The following is a 19,070-nucleotide window of genomic DNA, read 5'->3' as shown; positions in this document are numbered from 1 at the left end:
GGGACTCACATTCTTTTGCCAGACTCAGCAGCTACTCTTCAGTGGTACTTCATTAGACGCGATTCTCATTCATCTTGAAGTCTTAAGAAAAGAGCCACCTTCTTTATTTTTAAAAATTATTTTTTTAAAAGTAAACAAATGCAGGGAAGATGGAATAAAATTTCTAACAGAATTTACTTACTGTTATTCAATTCTTTAAACATTTTCCTAGGGGACAGGAATGTCATATGTTTAGTTTCAGGACAAAGGCACCTTTTTAAATGACGAGCTTTAAGAAAATCTATAAAGAAGTTTGTTTAATAGAAAGTAGGCTAACTAAACTTTTGGTTATAAAAATTATCTACATTACAAAATTAGAAAATAACTAATATCTAATGAACTTTAGAACTAATGTAAGGTTAATCTTTAATAAAGAGTATCCTTAAAAAAAAAATAAAAGCAGTTACAAGCAACTTCTAGAATTCATTTTGGGTAACATGTCCAGAGACACATTGTTTTATTGTTTTTCTTTGGTTTTCTATGGTAAAGCTGATTAAAGTTGGGAGTTAAGAAAATCTATATAACTTGAGAATGTTTTCAGGTAGTGGTTTTATGCAGGGCTAGTGTTATGCAGTTTAAAACCAAAACCTTAGAGTCATATAACATTAATTAACTCATTTATTAATTGTGGATTATTATTACTCCTATTATTATTTTGCCTGAGAAATGACCAAACTATATACAAGCCAGGAATTAATTCAGGTTCTTGGCAATGGTTTAAAGTTTCTTTAATAGATTAGAAATTAATTAAAAGCCCCTTGTATTGATTCATTGATATTCGTATTTATATTTTGAGACTCAAATGAATTTAAAAATTGAAGATCGTTAAATGATTTTAGCTACATGTTGTGTTATGGCAAAAATATATATTGTAAGGTTTTTCATTTAAGAGAGTATTTACATTTATGTTGCTTTTTAATAGAAAGTTGCTAAATGTAAAAACATTTGTTAATATGTTTTATTTGTTAATGAAAATGATTTCATAGACATTAATAAATCTTCACTTTCTTGACTACTTTCTAATATTTTAAATTTATTTTAGAATACAGATATTTATTTTTAAAGGGATAAGTAAATATATTTAGAATTCTCATTCACTTCAGTGAAAGAGAGTTTAAAATCTCCAACAGGATAGTGAACTTTTTACTGGGATTCAGTTTGACTGTCTTGTATATGATTTGACAGAAGTAGCTAGTGAAATCTAACCAAAACCAGAAATCAACTGAGAGTATAGTCAAGAAGGAAAAAGGAAGACTTGGAGGAAATGATATTTTCCCATCAGTGGATAGGCATGCATACATTAAAGGCATAAAAGCCAGCAGGCGGAGAAACAAAAGCTGTATACTGAGGATTCTGCAAGTCTGAATTAACCACATGGAAAAAAAAAATGAAATCATTCTGCTTAAACTTGTTCACTAATAAAAGGAGAATCGCTTTTGTTAAATATGCTTGGTGTGATTATCAAGCAAAATTTTTTTCTCCCAGACATCTATGAATAAAACATGTGTTTGAGCACTAGGTAAACAAACAATAAATGGATGAGTTCAGTTGCAACATAATAACATTTTATTTAGAAAACATATATAATCATATTTGTATTGGCAATCCAAATTTAATGACTTCTTTCAGTAAAATTAAAGTGCCTCACAAATAACATCTTATACATAAGGACTGCTTATTCTTTGCCCATCTTTTTTCTATTTTTCCAAAGAAACAGATTTTGAAGGTCTCTGCTGAACCCTGTATAGACCAGATGAAGTGTGATTTCTCAGGAAAAAATGTTCTTTTGAATCATCTTAATTTTAGGTTACAGATGCTGTAAAAATAAATTTTAGAATACATTTCTAGGGCTGAGAGAGAAAATGTTCTCAAGTCTAGTGTGGCTTGGGCTGCTTTGAACAAGGCTCTGTGTGTAGCTGAACCACAGCCTTTGGCTTATTAGCCGTTTCATTAACACAACATCTTCTGTAAACTATGAATGAGAAGAAACCATTTACAATAAGGAAAGCAAACAACAGAATGAATTTCCTCTGTTGGTGTTTTATAAGACTGTTAAACAGAAAATGGAGGGAAGAACTCTCTTTAGACGATATCACTTAATTAAGTAAAGCATCCTAATCAGAGTCCCCTCCAATTGTAATGACTGTAGGGAGTCAAGTACATTTCTGTCTATATTAGAGTATCTAACTGCAATGATTTATTGATATTTATTTTAGAAGTACAACACAAAAGCAATAAAACAGGAGAAGCAGGGAGAAGGGAGCTATTGCTTACTGCAGTTACAATCAGAGCACTTCAGCAGAATTCCTGATTTTCTTGTGGGAGGTTTTCCTTTCTAAAATAAGAGCACATTTTTAGATGAGAATGTTCTTTTCCCGCATTTGACTTCTATTCCAAATATTCACTGTGACGTTTCTTTGTCCACTGGGTGAATCATTGATTCACTTTCTTCTCTGCAAGAATCACTGCAAATGAGTGGATGAGCACCTGCTGTTTTCTGCAGTGACATTCCTGGATTGCATTCTACACTGATTTTAAACTTAAAATACAGCTTCTCTGTATGAGAGAGATTTGAGGCAGGAGAGTCAATACACTGGATAGTCAGACAGACATTGGCTGCCCTCCAAGCTGCACACAGCATAGACCTGTTTATCTGCCGCATTTCACAAATCTCAAAAACACACGAGTAATCAGGCAAGCAACTGGATAAGTGATTCACACTAGGGAATCTAACCAATATTCTGATGAGAGGGTCCTATGATGCTAAGACATTGGGGCAAATAGACTTATATTGTAGAAGTTGCACATAATAAACTTGATTAGTGGTTCAAAGGAAAAAACATTGTATATTAAAACAGGTGTATATGGAATATACAGATATCCCAACTCTGTGGATTTTGGTTGGATATTTATGTGCAAGTTATCTAGATAATTGAGTTCAAAAATATACTTTCAGCCATACCTTTCTAATAATTTGAGCAATGTGCCTTTGGACAACTTAATATTAGTTATCGAGATAATTTATTTCTAGATTCCTTGATCTAAATATTGGAGGCCAGTGCCTTAAAACTCCAAAATACAATAACATATATTTAAAATTAAATTACCAAATATGCTTAGAACCTACTTTGTGGAAGTAAACATTTCTCAAATAGTTACACTTATTTTTATAATTGAAGATTATTTGCTTGGTTGGGTTGGGAAGGCCCCTTGGAGTAGGAAATGGCAACCCACTCTAGTATTTCTTGCCCGGAAAATCCCATGGACAGAGGAGCCTCGCAGGCTATAGTCTATGGGGTTGCAAAGAGTCAGACATGACTGAGTAACTGAGGACACATACAAAATTGGTTGGTAATAAGTGAATTAGGCAAGCAAAGTTACAGTTATTGATATATTTACTGTTTTATTTACTTCTCTTAATTTCTATTATTCCTTCCTGAGTTCTTTCAACCTCTCTCTTGCTTTTTTTTTTTTTTAATCTCAAAGTTTATTATTGTGCTTTAGCATTCAGTTGTAAAATGAACGTTCTCAAAAGTTTTGATGGTGGTGGTTTAGTCGCTAAGTTGTTTCCAACCCTTGTGATCTCATGGACTGTAACTTGCCAGGCTCCTCTGTTCATGGGATTCTCCAGGCAAGAATACTAGAGTGGGTTGCCATTTCCTTCTCCAGGGGATTTTCCCAACTCAGGAATCAAAGCCAGGTTTCATGCATCGCAGGCAGATACTTTACCAACTGAGCTACGAGGGAAGATTTGGGGCTAGTTTTGGGGCTAACCTGAAAAGTGTGCTTTGGTTCTAAAGATCTATTAAGATTTTTTATGAATTTCAGGCTTGCATTACTTCCATAAACTAGATGTGGTTATAATTACAGCAAGATGAATTGTCTGTTTGCTTGGTTTGCCTGTCTTATTTAGCTTCTAATATAGACCTACCGTGTTAGTACCAAGAGAAGTAGGTACATTTGCAAACACAAAATACTATTCCAGAGAAAAGAAGAATCATATAAAGCATTTAAATTAATGTTGTGTACCCTACAACTTCCTTTTTCTGTATTGCAGAGACAAAGACTAATTGATAAAACTTTTGACACTGGAAAACTTGGTTAGATTAGTAACCAAAGATGTCATCATCTTAGCAACAGAAAATCTTGGAAAAGGTAGGTTACCTGGAAATTGATATTCCAAATGAAATGTTGCTACTTTCAAGCTTGATTAAAGCCTTGCCCCAAGGGAACCTATATTTGGATCTATTGTCAGTTGTACTGTCAATTTTTTTCTTGCTTTGACATTTTCTCTTTTTCTTGTTTCATCTCAGGTTTTCTTTCTTCAGGATCAGACACAGATTGAATGGCTCCACTGATCAGGATTTGAAAAACCAAATCGCAGAACCTACTGCTTGGTGTATGTCTGCCTTGAGCAGTCTCTTCTTTAGCAACAGGACACTTGCATAATATGGGAGCATCTTTTCTTCTTCACTTCTCCCTGATTTTGTAAAATATGATCAATTTTTTTCATAGTTTTTAAAGTTAACTTCATGGGAAATCTCATTGTAAACACAATGCAAAAGCTAAAATGCATCCCTTGAAAGAGGAGTGTAGGTAAGTGTCAGTTCTAAGTTTGGGGGTGATCGAGTTATATTAAAATTATTGCTAATCTCATCAACAATCTGAAAGCTCAACACCTGGATTTTTGAAACCACAGGAAATTTCACTAACCTCTCTGTGTGACTTGGATTTTGAGTGTACATCCATAAAGTTGTAGTTGTGTCTGTGAGCCTCAACTGAGATCAACCATAGCTTTTCCCTCAGCCACACAGAACTCTTTAGGAGGATTTTTAAAGTGGTCATTATTCACTATGACCAAAATTTCAAAAATGGTTGCTAAACCCCATAAAATGCTATGGGGTATGCTATATACCATAGCAACCTAAGAAATAATAGATTGGTTGTGAGAGAACTTTTTACTTATAAAAACAATACAAACAGGATATAAAGTTTTAAAATGTTCCCCTCTTTCCCCCTTGCCCCCTCATACTCAATCCCATTCCCTGGTATGCTCAGTTGTGTCCGACTCTTTTGCAACCCCATGAAATGTAGCCCACCAGGCTCCTCTCTATGCTCATGGGATTTTCCAGGCAAGAATACTGGAGTGAGTTGCCATTTCCTAATCCAGTGTGTCTTCCTGACCCAGGGATCGGACCCATATCTTTTATGTCTCCTGCATTAGCAGGTGGATTCTTTACCACTAGTGCCACCTGGGAAGCCCCATTCCCTGGTGAATAACTGTTAATAATAGTTTTATATACACACACACACACACACACACACACACACACATATATATATATATATATATATATATATATATTGGCTTTGCTGCATGCCTTGCAGGATCTTAGCTCCTTGACGGGGGATTGAACTCAGCCCTTGCAGTGAAAGCGCTGAGTCCTAACCACTGGACCTCCAAGAAACTCCCTCTCATATATTCACAGACACTTTAAAACAATAATTTTATTCATTTGTTTATGGCTGTACTGGGTCTTTGTTGCTGCTTGGGCTTTTTTCTGTTGTGGAGAACAGGGACTACTCTCCAGCTGTGGTGCATGGGCTTCTCATTGCCGTGGCTTCTCTTGTTGCGGAGCTCAGACTCCAGGGCAAGTGGGGTTCAGCAGTTGCACCATGTGGGTTCAGTAGTTGTGGTTCCCGGGCTGTAGAGCACAGGCTCAATTGTTGCAGCTCATGGGCTCAGTTGCTCTGCAGCATGTGGGAATCTCAGTTCCCTGACCAGGGATCGAACCCGTGTCTCCTGCATTGGCAGGCAGACTCTTTATTACTGAGCCACCAGGGAGGCCTCTGACAGACATTTTTTTATTCACAAGCAAGTGTATCTTCTTTTAAATCTCAAGTAACATCATACAATATATTTACTCTTCTGAACTTCCTTTTATTCACTTAGCAATGTATTTTGGCTGTATGTTGCCCTATACATGGGTCTACCCCATTCTCCTAGAAGTTGCACAGGGTGTCAGATAATATGATATTATGGATCTAATGTACACATATCAGTGCATATTTAAAATGTTTTCTTTTAGGCTTTTTCAAATAATAGTTTAGCAAACATATGTGTATTTTGTGAATTTTTATAAATTTTGGTAGAATTAATTGCTTGAAGTAAAAGTGCTAGATAAAAACACATTTACAATTTTTGAATGATATTGTCACATTATTGATACAACCAAAGACGGCCTTTCAATTTACTTTCACTCACTGTTGAGAGGCAGGTATTTTGACAAGGGCTGAGGGGAGTTCTGTGTGTGGCACACTCGCCTGCCATCCTGTCTCTTCAAGCGTGGCTTTTCTACATAGTTCAGTGGCAGCTGCAATGGTACGTGAAGGCCTAATGGAGAAAGAGAACATTCCTGTGGGCTGTGTGCTGGGGCAGCAGCGATGGCTGGCCAGGGGCAGTCCTGGGATGGTGAGGGAATGAGCTGGGAGGTACAGCTGCCATCATTAGGACCAGGTCTGAGCTTTCACCACAAGTTGCTGGCAGGCTTCCTGACAAATGTGGGGGTGGGTCACAGAGTAGGATCAGGAGTCATTCACACAGGCTATCATGAGAGTGGAGATGGAGGAGAAGAAGAATCATATCAAACACACACACATGCCGTAACACAACTTCTCTTTTTGTTCAGATTCTTTCTTAAGTAATTTTTATTGGAGTATAGTTGCTTTATCTGTTCAGCCAGTTGTGTACTTAACCTTTTTGTTTTTTTGCATCTTGGGCCGGGCTTTTAAGTTAGGGCTGGTCTCAGTCACTCCTGACTGGTCTTCAGCAGGCGGGGGTCCTCCAGAAATCGTCTCCATTTACTATTCAGCTTCTCTGTGTTCAAATAGCCCAGAACACTTATGTGACATGTCCCAGTCACTGGATTTGAAGACACATCCTCATCCTTGAAACTCCTACTCCTTAGTCAGTATTTTCATCTGGCCTGGTATCTTGTAAGTCCCATTTTTATCCTTAAATAGAAACTTGGAAGTGCCTCTTAATTTACACCCTAGATTTCAGCCTTTTAAGTTGAGGGTTCCTTTAATGTTCTTAAGGATATAGTTACATGAGGAAGTTTAGTTTGTATTCTGCATTAACATGCTAGGTACTATGTAGGGGCTGTGGATACAAAGACCAATGAAACACAGCTCATGCCTTCCAAAAGCTCATAAAATAGTGAAGAGAGCGCAAACTGAAGTACAGGCTACTCTTTGTTAAGTAAGATGGAGGTATTTAATAAACGTTCTATGAAGTCCCACTTCTGGAAATGTATCCTACAGATATATCTGTATGTATATGAAAGCACATAGACGAGTTGTTCACTGAAGCATTGTTTGTGATGGTAAGAGTTAAGGAACATTTTGAGTGTCTGTTGACAAGGACGCTTTACGGGGTTTTAATAAATGCTCACTATCTATTAATAGGAAATGATCTCCAGGGTGTATTTCTCTATGGAAGAAGCAAGCTGAAGAATATGTATAGCATGTGTTGCCTTTTGTATATGAAGTATAGGAAAATTAGATAGGAAAATATAGGAGAATTAATAATGTCTGCTTGAATATGCATAAAAATATTTAAAGACCCCCCCAAAGAAACAAATGCACATGCTTACCTCTAGGGGGCATCAGGAATTAGTAGGGTGGATGGGAAAAAGTGGTGAAGCACAGCTTCTCAATGCAGGCCTTTTTATGTCATTTTAACTTTTGTACAATGGGAATGTATTGTCTATTCAAAATTATATTAAGTGTATTTGTATTATAAAATTCCCCCTCTCAAAGCTCTGCATTCTCTGGAGGTACATGGGAGTACTTAGCTACATTGATTTGGGCTTAAGATTATTACATGGGACCGGACAAGGAGACCCTGAACAATAGAAAGTAGCCTTTTTAGAGACCATTGACTTTTTCTTACCATATTGTTAGACCCACTATCTCAAGGAAATTATATTCAGCAGAGCTAGGAGGAAGAACTTCTCTACAAAGTTCTCAGCAATGAAATTTCTTATAAACATGGAACATATGTAAGACATGGAGTAGATTTCATTCTTTGAACTTCCTACAGGCCAGGCTGTTCAGAGTGGCCATCTCAGGTTTCCCGTGATGACTTTGTAGGAAAGATATAATTTGCCCATTCCTTGAGTTGACCTGCTGAAGTCATGAAATTGAGCCCTGTGAACATTTTCTTCTTGAATTTTTAAATACAGGTCTTATGCTGAGTTACAAAGAAGAGAGATTACTTGCCTTGCCACAGAAATGCTACGTTTCTTTGACAAGCATGTGCTCCCTAAATTTCCCAGAATACCACATTAAGATGATTTGGGGAAAAGCAGCGGGATAGAATTAGATCTTGAGAATTCTTTGGTCATTTCTGTGAACTGAGATTATGAGGTTATCAAAAAATGAGGTAGAGAATAAATAGCTTGCAAGGAAAAACGTGTTGACGGTAATTTCATGATTATAAAAGACGGTGGTAGGAGATGGTTGAAGAATGATACAATCATCACACAAACCATCCAGGGACAGAAAAGACTGCTGGTGGAGGAAGGAGATTTTACTTCCTTGTACGTGTCTGCCCTGAATTTCCTCACTACGATGTCAATGACGGCTACTATGACAGCTGCCACTCTTCCTGCCCTTTTTGGCTCATTTCAGCCGTTTTTGTCTGTAAGATGACACCCAAGTGATAAGCCCTGAGCACCCAGGGAGCTAGTGGCAAGTGGCTGGAAACATGGGGGTGGGTGAGCGTGAGAGCAGGTGACTCAGCACCTTCAATTCACCAGTTTATTTCAATGCCCCTCTGCCCACCCCGTATCATTTAGTCTCTCAATTGGTCTCAAATCAGTCCCGTGTTAAAATCCTGATGACTTGGGAACAAGGCTTCCAGAGATGACAAAGTGGCCTTATAACTTATTCAGCCTAAACCTAGTATCAGGTTCTTTTCTAAGTACTAGTTAGTCACTCTCTTTATGTGATTACCACGCAAACATGAGCATGTTAAGTGAGCTATTGCCAGCGATCAGGGCCACTTGTTAACATAGCATCAGTAAGAGCAACTCAGGTGAGAAACAACTCTGATGATAGGTATTTAGCCCAAATGTACATCAGTTGCAACTCCTTAAATGTATTCTTTTACCAGCTAATTGAAATACTTTATCAGTGAAAGTCTTGACACAACAGTTACACAAACACACATCTAAGAACATGGGGAAATTAAATAAGACTTACAATATACACTTTAACAAAATGATGGCTTAATTTATACTCCCTTTGTAATTTTAACTAAATATTGTGGCGAGTATTTCTTACTTTAACTCCTAAGTATATGGGCATTTATTTCACACAATATAAAAATACTTCAGGAGGCTGTGATTAATGCCATGGTATTCAGGCACAGTTTATAGAGACTTTCAGTCAAAGACAAAAGGTCCAAGTGGATGATAAAACACATGAAATAGACATGTATATATACAACCAAGGACTTAATTCAGATGTCTCGTGTCAGCTGAGCTCCAGTTATTGGCTTATCAGGAATGTCTCCAAACAAGCATGTTCTGTACCTGGCTCAAGGCTGCCTTGGGGACCAGCCCCTGGGTAGGGTGGCTAGATAAATACAGGGTGCCCAGTTACATTTAATTTCATGTAAACACTGAATAATTTTTAGTATAAATATGCCCCAAACATTACATGCAACATGCTTAGGCAGACATATGCTGTAGCTCTTATGTGCTTACTCTTCAGGCAAGATGCCTCACACGTTTGAAACCCCGAAATCCAGACTTTCCCTCTAGCACCATAGTCTGCTTTTTTTATTGTGTATTGCCTTACCCTCTATTGCCTAAGCTTGCCTCTTCCTAAGGACTTCCCTGATGGCTCAGAAGCTAAAGAATCTGCCTCCAATACAGGAAACCTGGGTTCAATCCCTGGGTCGGGAAGATCCCCTGGCGAAGGGAATGTCAACCTGCTTCAGTATTCTTGCCTGGAGAATTCCGTGGATAGGGGAGCCTGGCAGGCTACAGTCTGTGGGGTCACAAAGAGTCAGACGTGACTGTATTAGCCTCTTCCCAAAAGAACATTTTGTTCATACTGCTTGTTTTCAAAGAACTTTTTAAATGTTAGTGATTGGATAGAGACAAATGTTGCTTTCCCATCAGTTGTAATACAGAGAAAACTCTCTAAAACCTACTTTCTCTCTCTCTGCCAATTTTGAGTTTTCAAAGGCATCTCCTTAAGGTTTAGCGCTAGATTTAAAAGGGTGGACAGATATGAAATAAGATAGGAGGGTTTTTTTTTTTTTTTTTTCTGACAAAGCTTATATGCCTGGGTTGGTTTCTAGGGATTGTGGTAAAGGCAGTTTCTCAAAGGTTTAATTTAAAATTTTTAGGTCAAGCCAAAGGCCACCACTGGTAACATAAACAACATGTTATGGTGAACGGCATGTTGTGGTAAGGAAATGAACAGCTGCTGCTGCTGCTGCTAAGTCGCTTCAGTCATGTCCGACTCTGTGCAACCCTATTAGATGGCAGCCCATCAGGCCTCACCGGCCCTGGGATTCTCCAGGCAAGAACACTGGAGTGGGTTGCCATTTCCTTTTCCAATGCATGAAAGTGAAAAGTGAAAGTGAAGTCGCTCAGTCATGTCTGACTCTTAGCGACCCCATGGACTGCAGCTTACCAGGCTCCTCCATCCATGGGATTTTCCAGGCAAGAGTACTGGAGTGGGGTGCCATTGCCTTCTCCGAAATGAACAGCAGTATGGTAGAATAAAGAACAACAAATGTAGAGCTGTCAGATTTGAGGTTGAGGGCTTGCTCTGTAATTGAAGCAGCTGTGTACTTTAAGCAAGTCCTTCGGCCTCCATGAACCTCAGTTTCTTCCTGAGTAACAAAGAGGGCTTAGTGGGGCAAGTATGGAGAGGGATACTTGTGTAGAAATGATGTGTAAACTTCAAGTTCAATCTAGACGTTTGCAGTGATGATGATGATGAAGATGATGGCCAAGACATAAAGAGATGTTACAGGAGGTCGTTTGTTAAAGAGATATTTCATTTTTTTAGACTTAAAAATATTTATTTATGTTTTTATTTTTGGCTGCTGGTCTTTGTTGCTTTTGGGGGGGGTTTTCTCTAGTTGTGGCAAGTGAGGAGCTGCTCTTTGTTGTGGTGCTCAGGCTTCTCATTGTGGTGGCTTCTCTGTTGTAAAGCACAGACTCTAGGCACTCAGGCTTCAGTAGCTATAGCCACGGGTTCAGTAGTTGTGGCTCTCGGGCCCTAGGGCACAGGCTCAGTAGTTGTCGCGCACTGGCTTAGTTGGTCTGCGGCACGTGAAATCTTCCCGGACTAGGGATGGAACCTGCATCCCTTGCATTGGCAGGCAGATTCTTATCCACTGCACCACCAGGAAAGTCCTAAAGAGATTTTAATTCAGACCCTAAAAATTTTAATACCTACTTGGTTCACAAGATTATTATACACAAGAATATTGTTCGTATATGAGTTAAGAAAGAAACAAACCCAATTCCATATGCCTTTAAAAGAAAGCTTACTAAAAGCTTTTGTGTATAAGAATAAAATTTTTAAAAATTGAAGTGTAGTTGCTTTACAATATTATATTAGGTTCAGATGTATAGCATAGTGATTCAGTCTTAAAACAGATTATACTCCATTAAAATTTAAAAGCTACAATTTTCTGTGCTATACAGTATATCCTTATTGCTCATCTGTTTTGTACATGGTAGTTTGTATAGTTTGTATCTCTTAATCCCATACCTCTATTTTGTCCCTCCCGGCTTCCTCTCCTCTGTGGTAACTGTTAGTTTTCTATATCTGTGAGTCTGATTCTGTTCTGCATTTATTATACATTCATTTGTAGTATTTTTTAGATTTCACATGTAAATGATATCATACAGTATTTGTCTTTAACTAACTCATTTCACTAAGGTCCATCCATGTTGTTGCAAATGGCAGAATTTCATTCTTTTTTATGGCTGAGTAATATTCTATGACAGACATACACACCACATCTTCTTTATCCATTCATTTGTTGAGGGGCATTTGGGTTGCTTCCATGTCTTGGTTATTGCACATAGTGCTGCTATGAATATTGGGGCGCATGTATTTTTTTCAAACTAGAGTTTTCATTTTTTCCAGATAGATACCCAGAAGTGGATTTGCTGGATCATATGGAAAATCCCATAGACGGAGGAGCCTGGTAGGCTGCAGTCCATGGGGTCACTAAGAGTCAGACATGACTGAGCGACTTCACTTTCACTTTTCACTTTCCTGCATTGGAGAAGGAAATGGCAACCCACTCCAGTGTTCTTGCCTGGAGAATCCCAGGGACGGGGGAGCCTGGTGGGCTGCCATCTATGGGGTCGTACAGAGTCGGACACGACTGAAGCGACTTGGCAGCAGCAGCAGCGTGGTAGTTCTGTTTTTACTCTTTTGAGGAACCTTTGTACTGTTTTCTGTAGTAGTTGTACTAATTTACATCTCCACCAACAATGTTAGGAGGGTTCCCTTTTCTCCTCATCCTCTCTAACATTTGTTATTTGTAGATTTTTTTGATGACAGCTATTCTCACAGGTGTGAGATTATATCTTATTTTTGTTTTGATTTGCATTTCTGTAATAATTAGCAATGCTGAGCATCTTTTCATGTGCCTGTTGGCCATCTGTATGTCTTTGGGAAAATGTCTATTCAGGTCTCCTGCCCATTTAAAAATTTTTTTAAAATATTGAGCTGTATGCTGCTACTGCTAAGTCACTTCAGTCGTGTTCGACTCTGTGTGACCCCATAGACGGCAGCCCACCAGGCTCACCCGTCCCTGGGATTCTCCAGGCAAGAACAGTGAAGTGGGTTGCCATTTCCTTCTCCAATGCATGAAAGTGAAAAGTGAAAGTGAAGTCACTCAGTCGTGTCCGACCCTCATCGACCCCATGGACTACAGCCCACCAGGCTCCTCCATCCATGGGATTTTCCAGGCAAGAGTCCTGGAGTGGGGTGCCATTGCCTTCTGTTTGTATATTTTGGTTGTCAACCTCTTGTCAGTCATATCATTTGCAAATGTTTTCTCTCATTCTGTAGGTTGTCTTTTTGTTCTGTTGATGGTTCCCTTTTTGCTGTGCAAAAGCTTTTAGGTTTAATTAGATCCCATTTGTTTATTTTTACTTTTGTTCTCTTTGACTGAGGAGATATAGCCAAAAAATATTGCTATGACTTATGTCAAAGAGTGTTCTACCTATGTTCTCATCTAGGAGTTTTATGGTTTCAGGTCTCATATTTAGGTCTATATATCCACTTTTCATTTATTTTTGTATATAGTGAAAATATGATTTTTACAGTATAATTTACTTAGGATTACATTGAAGAAATGGAAAATAGAGTGATATTCTGAGAAGCATTTTGTTTAAATCCTTTTATTTTGGGTCAATAGTCACTCAACAACCAATCTATTTATTTTGTACAAGCCTCAGATACATTATTATTGTTGTTACTATTTAACATTATAGCTTGGAGTTTTTGATGCACAGAGAAAGCTTTCATGAGGTATTGAGTCTATCCATTTGCTCAGTGATAAAGCAGAGGATGCAAAAGAGGAAAATTGTACCAGAGGTCCTCTGATTCTTTTTTTAGCATTTCCATCCTATGCTCAAGGAAGGTGAAGGTTTTGGGAGGACTGAGCCCTCAGAGCTCTGAGTACCAACTCTGATTGGAGGATATTTATCCTTGTTTAATTTTGCTTCATTTATTACTCTATAACCAATACCAGTCCATCTTAGAGGAGATCAGTCCTGGGTGTTCATTGGAAGGACTGATGCTGAGGCTGAAACTCCAATACTTTGGCCACCTCATGTGAAGAGCTGACTCATTGGAAAAGACCCTGATGCTGGGAGGGATTGGGGGCAGGAGGAGAAGGTGACAACAGAGGATGAGATGGCTGGATGGCATCATCGACTCGCTGCACATGAGTTTGGGTAAACTCAGGGAGTTGCTGATGGACAGGGAGGCCTGGCGAGCTGTGATTCATAGGGTCACAAAGAGTCAGACACAACTGAGAGACTGAACTGAACTGACTGAAAAACATGAAATTGCAAACTAAAAGTTACTTTTTGCCACCAAATGAGCAAAAGTTAGAAAGCATGTTAACATGCAGTTGTGAAACGGTAGAAAATTGCTTACTCTCTTACGCAACTGAAGAAGTGAGTAATATTATAATAATAAAATACTCCAAACATATAATAATTTTGAGGAGAGGTGAACAAATTTGGAAAACTCAGCAGTGGCCACAGAACTGGAAAAGGTCAATTTTCATTCCAAGCCCAAAGAAAGGCAATGCCAAAGAATTCTCAAACTACTGCACAATTGCACTCATCTCACACGCAGTATTCTTGCCTGCAGAATCCCACGGACAGAGGAGCATGGTGATGGACAGGGAGGCCTGGCATGCCGTGATTTATGGGGTTGCAAAGAGTCGGACATGACTGAGCGACTGAACTGAACCAAACCAATATATATGTGTTATAGGAAACTAGAGAATATGGATAAGCAAAAAGAAGACAAGTTTCCCTAACTCTGCCCTCCAGTGTACAGTAGGTGTGGTTGTACCTGTAAGATGCTGCTGTATTCAACAGAACCAAAAAGCACAACGGTGGCGTCTTCCACAAGCATTGTAACCAAGCACATGCGAGATACAACCCAAGACATGTGCATGCATGTGTGTGTGTTTGTGCGTGTGTGTGTATGTGTAATAGGATGGCAAGCTCTAGAGAAGGCTCCATTTCGGTCATCTTACCTACCTTGCTTTTCTCTAAAACCAGTCCTAAAACTTGTTATTAATACTAAAGTGATAAAATGATGGCTACTTCCTGGCATTTGACTAACGTACTCCTGGACTAAAAGCCTTCCTCTGGTTCTCTCTGATTTCTTTGATTGGGCTTAGGCAACTCTGTCTCCCCCTCCAGAATTTCTGGGCTAATCGTTCTATTTATCTTGTAGGGTTGTTGGAGGATTAAATGAGGTAATACTTTGAAAGGGTTTAGAATAGCACTGGGCAGGCTCATGATGAGCCCTCTTCAGTATCAACTCTAGAGTGGCTGCTGTCTAAATTCACCTCCCCAAGAGGCCCATTTTCTGCTCAGTGTGCTATGAGAGACTTAGGCTTAAATTGTGACTCACCATTTACTAGCTACATGTCCTTGGATAAATTAACTTCTTGGTGATGTGAATTAGCCCCACAAATATAGAGCACATTGTGTGCCAGATTTTGCCAGGCACTGCAGACCCATGGAGAACAGCTTGAACATAAAAAGGTTATTAACCTGAGCTTGGGTAAATGGTTATAAGCTGAGATCTAAAGGTTTGAAACAGTCTAACCAGAAAGCTAGGAGATGGTGTTTCAAGTCCCACAAATAGCCAGAGAGAGGAGGGTACCTACAGGAGAGCAGGAAGTATCACTGGGCCGTGGTGTGCAAAAGGGGTGTGTTGAAAACTAACTTGAAGAGGATCTTGCAAGCCGCATTAAGAAGTTTAGACTTTATTTTAGGGAAAGTAGCAATCTTTCCCTATTGGAGAAGGAAATGGCACCCCACTCCAGTGTTCTTGCTTGGAGAATCCCAGGGATGGGGGAGCCTGGTGGGCTGCCACCTATGGGGTTGCACAGAGTCGGACACGACTAAAGCGACTTAGCAGTAGCAGCAGCAACCTATAGAAAAAGTCTTAAAGGAAAGACTGACATAATTAGACTTGCACATCAGAAACATCCCTTGGACTGTATTTCAAAGGATAGATTAGAGACAGTGGTGGGGCCGTGGGGGAATGGGCATACAAGTGAGTGACGGTAGGTTATCAATTGAATGTAGTGCCACAGTGGGCAAGGAGAGTGCCTCATGGGTGAGGGAGAGAGGAAAGACTGGTTAAAGCTCAGAAAATTCTTTGGCCGTCCAGCGGTTAGGACTCCATGCTTTCAGTGCAGCGGGCCTGGGTTCCATTCCTGGTTGGGGAACGAGGATCCCACAAGCTGAGCAGTACTGACCAAAAAAAAAAAAAGTCATAAAAGCTCAAAAGTTTCTGGATTTGGTGGTGGTCCCATTTACCAACACAGACATGAAACTAGGGTAGTTTTGGGGGGAAGATGAGTTCAGTTTGGAACATACTGAATTTGAGGTTGGAAGAAGCTGGGAGCGCCCACTGAATAGCTAGACATGTGACCCTAAAGCTGAATCAGCACGCAGTAGGTGTTTAAAGCCTTAGTTCCCTTTATCTAGCGCCTGTTTCCTCACTGCTCACCCTCAAACCATTTTTCTGCTATCACCTCCTCTCTATCTCTTTTTTTATTTTTAAGGCATTTTGGTATATTTCTTTCCAATATTTTTGTGCTTTTGGAAAAATATAGTTGAAAACATACTGTATATATTCTTTTCACTTGCTATTTTAATGTTACTATTTTAACTATGATTTTTAATAACTGCTAGATAGTTCCTCTTTACAGATATACCAAACTTCACTTGGGCCATTTTTCCATTGTTAGGCATCTAGGTGCTCCTGTGTTTACAAACAAATCCTTGTTCCTGTTGCTGATTATTTCCCTACACCAGGCTTCTAGAAGTGAGACTACAACGTTAAACATTTTCAGAGGAATAAGAAAGCTAGTTTCATATTAAGGATTGAAAGTGATACGGCTGTTTTTTCACCAGCACAGTACTAACTTTTCAAGTCCCACTGATGTTATCACCAAAGTGGGGGGCTTTGTGACTCATTCATCTTTTATATTTTGTAAGTAGCATCCTCTTCCTTATATTTAAAATACTAACCATCTATTTGTTTGTAATGTCTCACACTGTTCGGTTGTTTGCTGTTGTTCAGTTGCTACGTCACGTCTGACTCTTTGCAACCTCATGGATTGTGGCATGCCAGTCTTCCTGGTTCTTCACTATCTCCCAGAGTTTTCTCCAATTCATGTCCATTGATTCAGTGACGCTATCTAATCATCTCATCTTCTGCCACCCTCTTCTCCTTCTGCCTTCAAACTTTCCTAGCATCAGGGTCTTTTCCATTGAGTCGGCTCTTCTCAACAGGTAGTCAAAGTATTGAGCTTCAGCTTCAGTATCAGTCCTTCCAATGAATATTCAAGGTTGATTTCCTTTAGGATTGATTGATTTAATCTCTTTGCTGTCCAAGGGACTCTCAAGAGTCTTCTCTAGAATCATAGTTTGAAAGCATCAATTCTTTGGCACTCAGCCTTCTTTATGGTCCAGCTCACATCTGTACGTGACTACTGGAAAAACCATAGCTTTGACTAGATGGACCTTTGTTGGCAAAATGATGTTTCTGCTTTTGAATACACTGTCTAGGTTTGTCATCGTTTTCCTTCTAAGGAACAAGCATCTTTTAATTTCATGACTGCAGTCATGATCCACAGTGATTTTGGAGCCCAGGAAAAGAAAACCTGTCACTGCTTCCACTTTTTCCCTTTCTATTTGCCATGAAGTGATGGGACCAGAGGCCATGATCTTAGTTTTTTTTTTAGTGTTGCGTTTCAAACCAGCTTTCTCACTCTTCTCTTTCACTCTTATCAAGAGGCTCTTTAGTTCCACTTCACTTTCTGCCATTAGAGTGGTATCACTTCCATATCTGAAGTTGTTGATATTTCTCTCAGCAATCTTGATTCCAGCTTGTGATTGACCCAGTCTGGCATTGTGCATGATGTACTCTGCAAGTGAGTTAAATAAACAGGGAGACAATACACAGCCTTGATGTACTCCTTTCCCAATTTGGAACCAGTCCAAATTGTTCCATGGCTGGTTCTAACTGTTGCTTCTTGACCCACATACAGGTTTCTCAGCAGACAGACTAAGGTGGTCCGGTATTCCCATCTCTTTAGGAATTTTCCACAGTTTGTTGTGACCCACACAGTCAAAGGCTTTCACATAGTCACCATTCAGAGAACTATATAGATTTGATCCCTATATTCTAAAAGTTTATGGTCTAAGAGAGAAATACCAATGCAGGCATGCATGCTTAAGATTTACCAAAACTGTTAAAACTACAACATGCATGGACTCCAATGAGTTTAGGGCAATCGCATTTAAAGGATCAGGACCGAATTAACATTTATTACATAAACTGAAGGGAGAAGAGATCAGTGGGGACCAGCTGGGACACCCAGTGTTCACCTGGACCAAACGTGTAGCCTGCTCATGCCTTCTAAAAGTCTCTATTATAACCTACTTCCTCCTCTCTTCCAGTTCATAATACCAAGTGGCTGCCCTCAGAAATGCACTGTAATCCCCTTCTTGGTCCTTTAACTTCTTCCCCCGTTTCCCTCTTGACCCACCTTTCCCATGTCACTTTCCCATCTCCCAGCCTCAGGTCTCAGACTAATCCTGCCCTTTATCATCAGGGGTGATGAGTGGCACTACCGGATCTCCTGTCTCCCTGGAGTTGTGTTTGGAAAGCACAGGCCCTGACTGTGGCTATCCGCCCTCCCAGACACCATCTGCTGCCTGTCTGTCATCATCACCGCAGGTACTGTGTTCATGGGACCAGACCTTCACTTACCACCCTCCACTGCAGGTATCCTATGATGGTCCGCCTCCTTGACATGAGAGAGCCCATTCTTGGTTCTAGGAACAAATCCTTGCTGGTCTGCCTCATTCCTGCCAGAGAGAAAGATAACACTGATAGTAACAAAAAACATTTAGTGAGTGTTTGAAGCGATGGTGCTCAGACATTCAGTCCTGTCCGACTCTTTTGATCCCATGGATAGAGAAGCCTGCCATGAACTGAAGCCTGCCAGGTTTCTCTGTCCATGGGATTCTGCTGGCAGGAATACTAGAGTAGGTTGCCATTTCCTCCTCCAGGGGATCTCCCAAACCCAGGGCACTTCCTGCATTGGCAGGTGGATCTTTACCTCTAGAGCCCCTGGGAAGCTCCAGTGAATGCTTGCTACTGCTAAGTCACTTCAGTCGTGTCCGACTCTGTGCAACCCCATAGAC

The 19,070-nt window shown here is 39.7% G+C and overlaps 1 long non-coding RNA gene across 4 annotated transcripts in view; it reads left to right on the top strand.

Moving 5' to 3' along the window:
* Positions 1-19,070, top strand: part of LOC104985244 — a 48,332-nt gene that overhangs the window by 19,553 nt on the left and 9,709 nt on the right. For 3 of the 4 annotated variants that reach the window (XR_824865.1, XR_824863.1, XR_824864.1), the window contains 3 exons: positions 4,097-4,194; positions 4,353-4,635; positions 18,476-18,600. This is a non-coding gene — a long non-coding RNA (uncharacterized LOC104985244). The remainder of the gene's footprint in view (positions 1-4,096; positions 4,195-4,352; positions 4,636-18,475; positions 18,601-19,070) is intronic. The other variant, XR_824866.1, reaches the window with a different exon arrangement.

The sequence above is a fragment of the Bison bison genome, unplaced genomic scaffold, assembly GCF_000754665.1.
Source record: "Bison bison bison isolate TAMUID 2011002044 unplaced genomic scaffold, Bison_UMD1.0 scf7180017864041, whole genome shotgun sequence".
In the NCBI taxonomy this organism is placed as follows: Eukaryota; Metazoa; Chordata; class Mammalia; order Artiodactyla; family Bovidae; genus Bison; species Bison bison.
The sequence above is the reverse complement of the archived record's forward strand: the minus strand, read 5'-3'. Positions and strand labels throughout refer to the sequence as shown.